We start from the raw sequence: 7290 nt of genomic DNA on the forward strand, positions 1-7290 counted from the left end.
AGATGACTGGAGGGATGTCTATCTGAGTGGTAGTTCATTTAGTAATTTGATTAGATGAACTTAATTATCATGAACTTAGTCTAAAATCTTTACAATATGTATTGTAGATCAAATGGCCCACGTTGTCCTCAACTTCAACGCGTTCCTAGAGAAAACCAAGCTGAAAGATGATGGCAGCAACTATACGGACTGGGTCCGGAACCTGAGGATCATCCTCATAGCTGCCAAGAAAGATTATGTCCTAGAAGCACCGCTAGGTAACACACCTGTCCCAGAGAACCAAGTCGTTATGAACGCTTGGAGTCACGTGCTGATGATTACTCCCTCGTTCAGTGCGGCATGCTTTATAGCTTAGAACCGGGGCTCCAAAAGCGTTTTGAGAGACACGGAGCATATGAGATGTTCGAAGAGCTGAAAATGGTTTTCCAAGCTCATGCCCGGGTCGAGAGAGATGAAGTATCCGACAAGTTCTTCAGTTGTAAGATGGAGGAAAATAGTTCTGCCAGTGAGCACATACTCAAAATGTCTGGGTTGCATAACCGCTTGACTCAGCTGGGATTTAATCTCCCGGATGACGCGGTCATTGACAGAATCTTTCAGTTGCTTCCACCGAGCTACATGAGCTTTGTGATGAACTTCAATATGCAGGGGATGGAAAAGACCATTCCTGAGGTATATTCAATGCTGAAATCAGCAGAGGTGGAAATCAAAAAGGAACATCAAGTGTTGATGGTGAATAAAACCACTAAGTTCAAGAAAGACAAGGGTAAGAAGAACTTCAAGAAGGACGGCAAGGGAGTTGCCGCGCCCGGTAAGCAAGCTGCCGGGAAGAAGCCAAAGAATGGACCCAAGCCCGAGACTGAGTGTTTTTATTGCAAGGGAAGTGGTCATTGGAAGCGGAACTGCCCCAAATACTTAGCGGACAAGAAGGCCGGCAACACCAAAGGTATATGTGATATACATGTAATTGATGTGTACCTTACCAGTACTCGTAGTAGCTCCTGGGTATTTGATACCAGTGCGGTTGCTCACATTTGTAACTCAAAGCAGGAGCTGCGAAATAAGCGGAGACCGGCGAAGGACGAGGTGACGATGCGCGTCGGGAATGGTTCCAAAGTCGATATGATCACCGTCGGCACGCTACCTCTACATTTACCTACGGGATTAGTTTTATGTAACATCCCAAATTTGCAATTTGGAATGTTATACACTAGATCATCATGCATAGCATATTTTCTTGCATTTTGGTCGATCCTAGAAATTTCACGCAACTCAAGGACCCACGGAGAGAGTTGGAGGTTTCGTTATTTTCATATTTGAGAGTTTTCTCGAATTTGAAAAGAGGATCATTTGATTTATTTATTTCATCTTCAATTATTTTTCCGATATTAAAAAAATATAAGAGAGGGAATAATATGACTTTCCCAAATTTAGGAAAAATGAAGATTTAATGAATTAGTCAAATTTTGGTTTGCCGGAGTTTATTTGCATTTTATTTGGATAGGGAAAAATGCGTGTTTTTGAAAATTGCATTTTAGGTCCGGAGTAAAGTTCATTTTGTTCGACTCATTTTTAGGAGTCGGGGAAAATTTACTTTAGATTTTTTTGAGTTCGTTTAGATTTTCTTTTCTGTGTTTTTCTGCACGCGAAACCGATTAAAAAAAATCTTGCAGCGCCCTGGGCCAAGGCCCAGCCAGCAGCCGGCCGGCCAGGCCATCGCCCGCGCCGCGCGCGCCAGGCGCCAGGAGGAAGCCGCCGCCGCCCCTTTTGGAGTCCTAGTAGGACTTTAGTCCTACTCCGTTTCCTCTTTTTCTTTCCTATTCCTACTCTATTTCTTGTCCCCTACCCCAAGAAAACCCCTCCCCTCACCAATATAAATACCCCTCTACCCCCCTCTCCTCACATCAAAAACCCAAGCCCCTCTCCTCCTAAGCCGCAGCAAGCAGCAGCGCGCAGCCCCAAGCCGCCGCCGCCCTTAGCCGCCGCCGCCTAGTAGCCGCCGCCGCCCGGAGCCCGCCTCCCGAGGTAGCCGCGCCTTTCTTTTTCTTCCCCGGTCCGGTTGTTCCTAAAAGAACCGTTCCATTTTCTCTCCGATTCTTTTCTTTTTTCTTCCGGTTTTTGTTTCGGTTTTCTTCCGAAACCCTAGATCGGTTTTCCGTTTCTTCTTCGATTTCTTTTCCGAAAACCTTAGATCGGTTTTCGTTCTTCTATCGGACCGTTCGTCCCAACGAACGTGATCACCGATTGTTCCCGGTTAACGACGTCCATTCATTTAACCGTTCTTCGTTTCTTTTTCGTCGGATTTATTCCGCGATCATGATCTCAGATCCGATCTTCGTTCTAGTCTTTCTTCTCGCTCGTTTATCGGAATCAGGTGATTCAAGCGCCTGGAGTTTCGTTGCGAAACCGCCGTTCCGTCTAATCAACTTAAACAAGTTTTTGCCCCGGTAAAATTTGACCTAGTTTCAACTTGCTAGAACCGAGTTGTTTTCTTCCGCCGTTTGTTTTCCGTTTCTTTGTTCGGTTCGTTCTTTCTTTGCAACCGGAGTTCTTAAGTTGAATTTTCTGGTTCATTCTCTTGTTCGAGTTTTACCTGTGCATTAGATGAGTACTTATTGTGTGCTTGTTGTTTGTCTGTGATAGATCACCCGGATTGTGCCGCTTGTTACTTCGAAACCCTAGGTCTCGCGGATCATCAGCAAGGCAAGTAACACTTTGATCATACCTTTTCTACAACCCATGTTTTATTGCATTAGATCAATCCTCTCACATTGCATGATTAGGATCTAATTAAATTGTGGGATGGGAAGTAGATGAGGTAGTACCTATTACCTGTTTATTATGAAACCTTTGGGAGTTACTTCTACGTTTGCTTTTATGACATGCTATGCTAGTAGACGTGGGTTGGGTGAGTGATATTCATGACAGATGTGAGTATTGTTAATTAATGGTTTATCTAAGGTGGCAACTTAAATACACATCTGGGTGGATTGAGGCACCTGATGTCTACCAGGACTTGTCTGTTTTTATTTTGGACCGCCTGTTGGAAATATGCCCTAGAGGCAATAATAAATTGGTTATTATTATATATTTCCTTGTTCATGATAATCGTTTATTATCCATGCTATAATTGTATTGATAGGAAACTCAGATACATGTGTGGATACATAGACAACACCATGTCCCTAGTAAGCCTCTAGTTGACTAGCTCGTTGATCAATAGATGGTTACGGTTTCCTAACCATGGACATTGGATGTCGTTGATAATGGGATCACATCATTAGGAGAATGATGTGATGGACAAGACCCAATCCTAAGCATAGCACTAGATCGTGTAGTTCGTATGCTATAGCTTTTCTAATGTCAAGTATCATTTCCTTAGACCATGAGATTGTGCAACTCCCGGATACCGTAGGAATGCTTTGGGTGTATCAAACGTCACAACGTAACTGGGTGACTATAAAGGTGCATTACAGGTATCTCCGAAAGTGTCTGTTGGGTTGGCACGAATCGAGACTGGGATTTGTCACTCCGTGTAAGCGGAGAGGTATCTCTGGGCCCACTCGGTAGGACATCATCATATGCGCAATGTGACCAAAGAGTTGATCACGGGATGATGTGTTACGGAACGAGTAAAGAGACTTGCCGGTAACGAGATTGAACAAGGTATAGGGATACCGACGATCGAATCTCGGGCAAGTACAATACCGCTAGACAAAGGGAATTGTATACGGGATTGATTAAGTCCTTGACATCGTGGTTCATCCGGTGAGATCATCGTGGAACATGTGGGAGCCAACATGGGTATCCAGATCCCGCTGTTGGTTATTGACCGGAGAACGTCTCGGTCATGTCTGCATGTCTCCCGAACCCGTAGGGTCTACACACTTAAGGTTCGATGACGCTAGGGTTATAAAGGAAGCTTGTATGTGGTTACCGAATGTTGTTCGGAGTCCCGGATGAGATCTCGGACGTCACGAGGAGTTCCGGAATGGTCCGGAGGTAAAGATTTATATATAGGAAGTCCTATTTCGGCCATCAGGACAAGTTTCGGGGTCATCGGTATTGTACCGGGACCACCGGAAGGGTCCCGGGGGCCCACCGGGTGGGGCCACCTATCCCGGAGGGTCCCATGGGCTGAAGTGGGAAGGGATCCAGCCCAAAGTGGGCTGGGACGCCACTTCCCTTAATGCCCGTGCGCCTAGGGTGAAGGGGAAACCCTAAGGAAGAGTCCCAAGGAGGGAAGGCACCTCCTAGGTGCCTTGGGGGGAAGGGAAACCTCCCCTGGCCGCCGCCCCCTAGGAGATTGGATCTCCTAGGGCTGGCGCACCCCCCCTTGGGCTCCCTATATATAGTGAGGGTATGAGGGCCTCTTGAGACACACCTTAGCCTTTGATGCAGCCCTCCCTCTCTCCCAAGTCCTTCTCCTCTCCCGTGGTGCTTGGCGAAGCCCTGCAGGATTGCCACGCTCCTCCACCACCACCATGCCGTTGTGCTGCTGTTGGATGGAGTCTTCCTCAACCTCTCCCTCTCTCCTTGCTGGATCAAGGCGTGGGAGACGTCACCGGGCTGTACGTGTGTTGAACGCGGAGGTGCCGTGCGTTCGGCACTTGATCATCGGTGATTTGAATCACGACGAGTACGACTCCATCAACCCCGTTCACTTGAACGCTTCCGCTTAGCGATCTATAAGGGTATGTAGATGCACTCTCCTTCCCCTCGTTGCTAGTCTCTCCATAGATAGATCTTGGTGATACGTAGGAAAATTTTGAATTGCTGCTACATTCTCCAACAGTGGCATCATGAGCTAGGTCTATTGCGTAGATTCTATGCACGAGTAGAACACAAAGTAGTTGTGGGCGTTGATTTTGTCAATTTACTTGCCGTTACTAGTCTTATCTTGATTCGGCGGCATCGTGGGATGAAGCGGCCTGGACCAACCTTACACGTACTCTTACGTGAGACCGGTTCCACCGACAAACATGCACTAGTTGCATAAGGTGGCTGGCGGGTGTCTGTCTCTCCCACTTTAGTCGGATCGGATTCGATGAAAAGGGTCCTTATGAAGGGTAAATAGCAATTGGCATATCACGTTGTGGTCTTTGCGTAGGTAAGAACCGTTCTTGCTAGAAACCCATAGCAGCCACGTAAAACATGCAAACAACAATTAGAGGACGTCTAACTTGTTTTTGCAGGGTATGCTATGTGATGTGATATGGCCCAAAGGATGTGATGAATGATATATGTGATGTATGAGATTGATCATGTTCTTGTAATAGGAATCACGACTTGTATGTCGATGAGTATGACAACCGGCAGGAGCCATAGGAGTTGTCTTAATTTATTTATGACCTGCGTGTCAACATAAACGTCATGTAATTACTTTACTTTATTGCTAACCGTTAGTTGTAGTAGTAGAAGTAATAGATGATGTGACAACTTCAAGAAGACACGATGATGGAGATCATGATGATGGAGATCATGGTGTCATGCCGGTGACAATGATGATCATGGAGCCCCGAAGATGGAGATCAAAAGGAGCAATATGATATTGGCCATATCATGTCACTATTTGATTGCATGTGATGTTTATCATGTTTATACATCTTATTTGCTTAGAACGACGGTAGTAAATAAGATGATCCCTCATTAAAATTTCAAGAAGTGTTCTCCCCTAACTGTGCACCGTTGCTACAGTTCGTCGTTTCTAAGCACCACGTGTTAATCGGGTGTGATGGATCCTTACGTTCACATACAACGGGTGTAAGACAGTTTTACACATGCAAAAACACTTAGGGTTAACTTGACAAGCCTAGCATGTACAGACATGGCCTCGGAACACAGAAGACCGAAAGGTCGAGCATGAGTCGTATAGAAGATACGATCAACATAAAGATGTTCACCGACGTTGACTAGTCCGTCTCACGTGTTGATCGGACACGGCCTAGTTGACTCGGATCATGTAATCACTTAGATGACTAGAGGGATGTCTATCCGAGTGGGAGTTCATAAAGATGAACTTAATTATCCTGAACATAGTCAAAAGGATTTTGCAAATTATGTCGTAGCTCACGCTATAGTTCTACTGTTTAGATATGTTCCTAGAGAAAAATTAGTTGAAAGTTGATAGTAGCAATTATGCGGACTAGGTCCGTAAACTGAGGATTGTCCTCATTGCTTCTTAGAAGGCTTATGTCCTTAATGCACCGCGCAGTGTGCTAAACCTCGAACGTTGTGTGTGGATGTTGCGAACATCTGACATACATGTTTTGATAACTACATGATAGTTCAGTTAAACGGTTTAGAGTTGAGGCACCAAAGACGTTTTTGAAACGTCACGAAACATATGAGATGTTTTGAGGGCTGAAATTGGAATTTCAGGCTCGTGCCCACGTCAAGAGGTATAAGACCTCCGACGATTTTCTTAACCTGCAAACTAAGGAGAAAAGCTCAATTGTTGAGCTTGTGCTCGGATTGTCTGAGTACAACAATCATTTGAATCAAGTGGGAGTTGATCTTCCAGATAAGATAGTGATGTTTCTCCGAAGTCATTACCAACAAGCTGCTAGAGCTTCGTGATGAACTATAATATATCGGGGACATGTATGATGATCCTTGAGATGTTCGTGATGTTTGACACCACAAAAGTAGAAATCAAGAAGGAGCATCAATTGTTGATGGTTGGTGAAACCACTAGTTTCAAGAAGGGCAAGGGCACGAAGGGATACTTCATAAAACGGCAATTCAGCTGCTGCTCTAGTGAAGAAACCCAAGGTTGAACCCAAACCCGAGACTAAGTGCTTCTGTAATAAAGGGAACAACCACTGGAGCAGAATTGCCCTAGATACTTGGTAGATTAGAAGGCTGGCAAGGTCGATAGAAGTATATTGGATATACATTATGTTAATGTGTACTTTACTAGTACTCCTAGTAGCACCAGGGTATTAGATACTGGTTCGGTTGCTAAGTGTTAGTAACTCGAAATAAAAGCTACGGAATAAACGGAGACTAGCTAAAGGTGAGCTGACGATATGTGTTGGAAGTGTTCTCAATGTTGATATGATCAAGCATCACACGCTCCCTCTACCATCGAGATTGGTGTTTGCGTTGAGCATAGACATGATTGGATTATGTCTATCGCAATACGGTTATTCATTTAAGGAGAATAATGGTTACTCTGTTTATTTGAATAATACCTTCAATGGTCTTACACCTAAAATGAATGGTTCATTGAATCTCGATCGTAGTGAAACACATGTTCATGCCAAAAGATATAAGATAGTAATGATA

Source organism: Triticum urartu, chromosome 5A (genome assembly GCF_056163025.1).
Source record: "Triticum urartu cultivar PI428250 chromosome 5A, HENAU_Tu73, whole genome shotgun sequence".
NCBI classification, from domain to species: domain Eukaryota; kingdom Viridiplantae; phylum Streptophyta; class Magnoliopsida; order Poales; family Poaceae; genus Triticum; species Triticum urartu.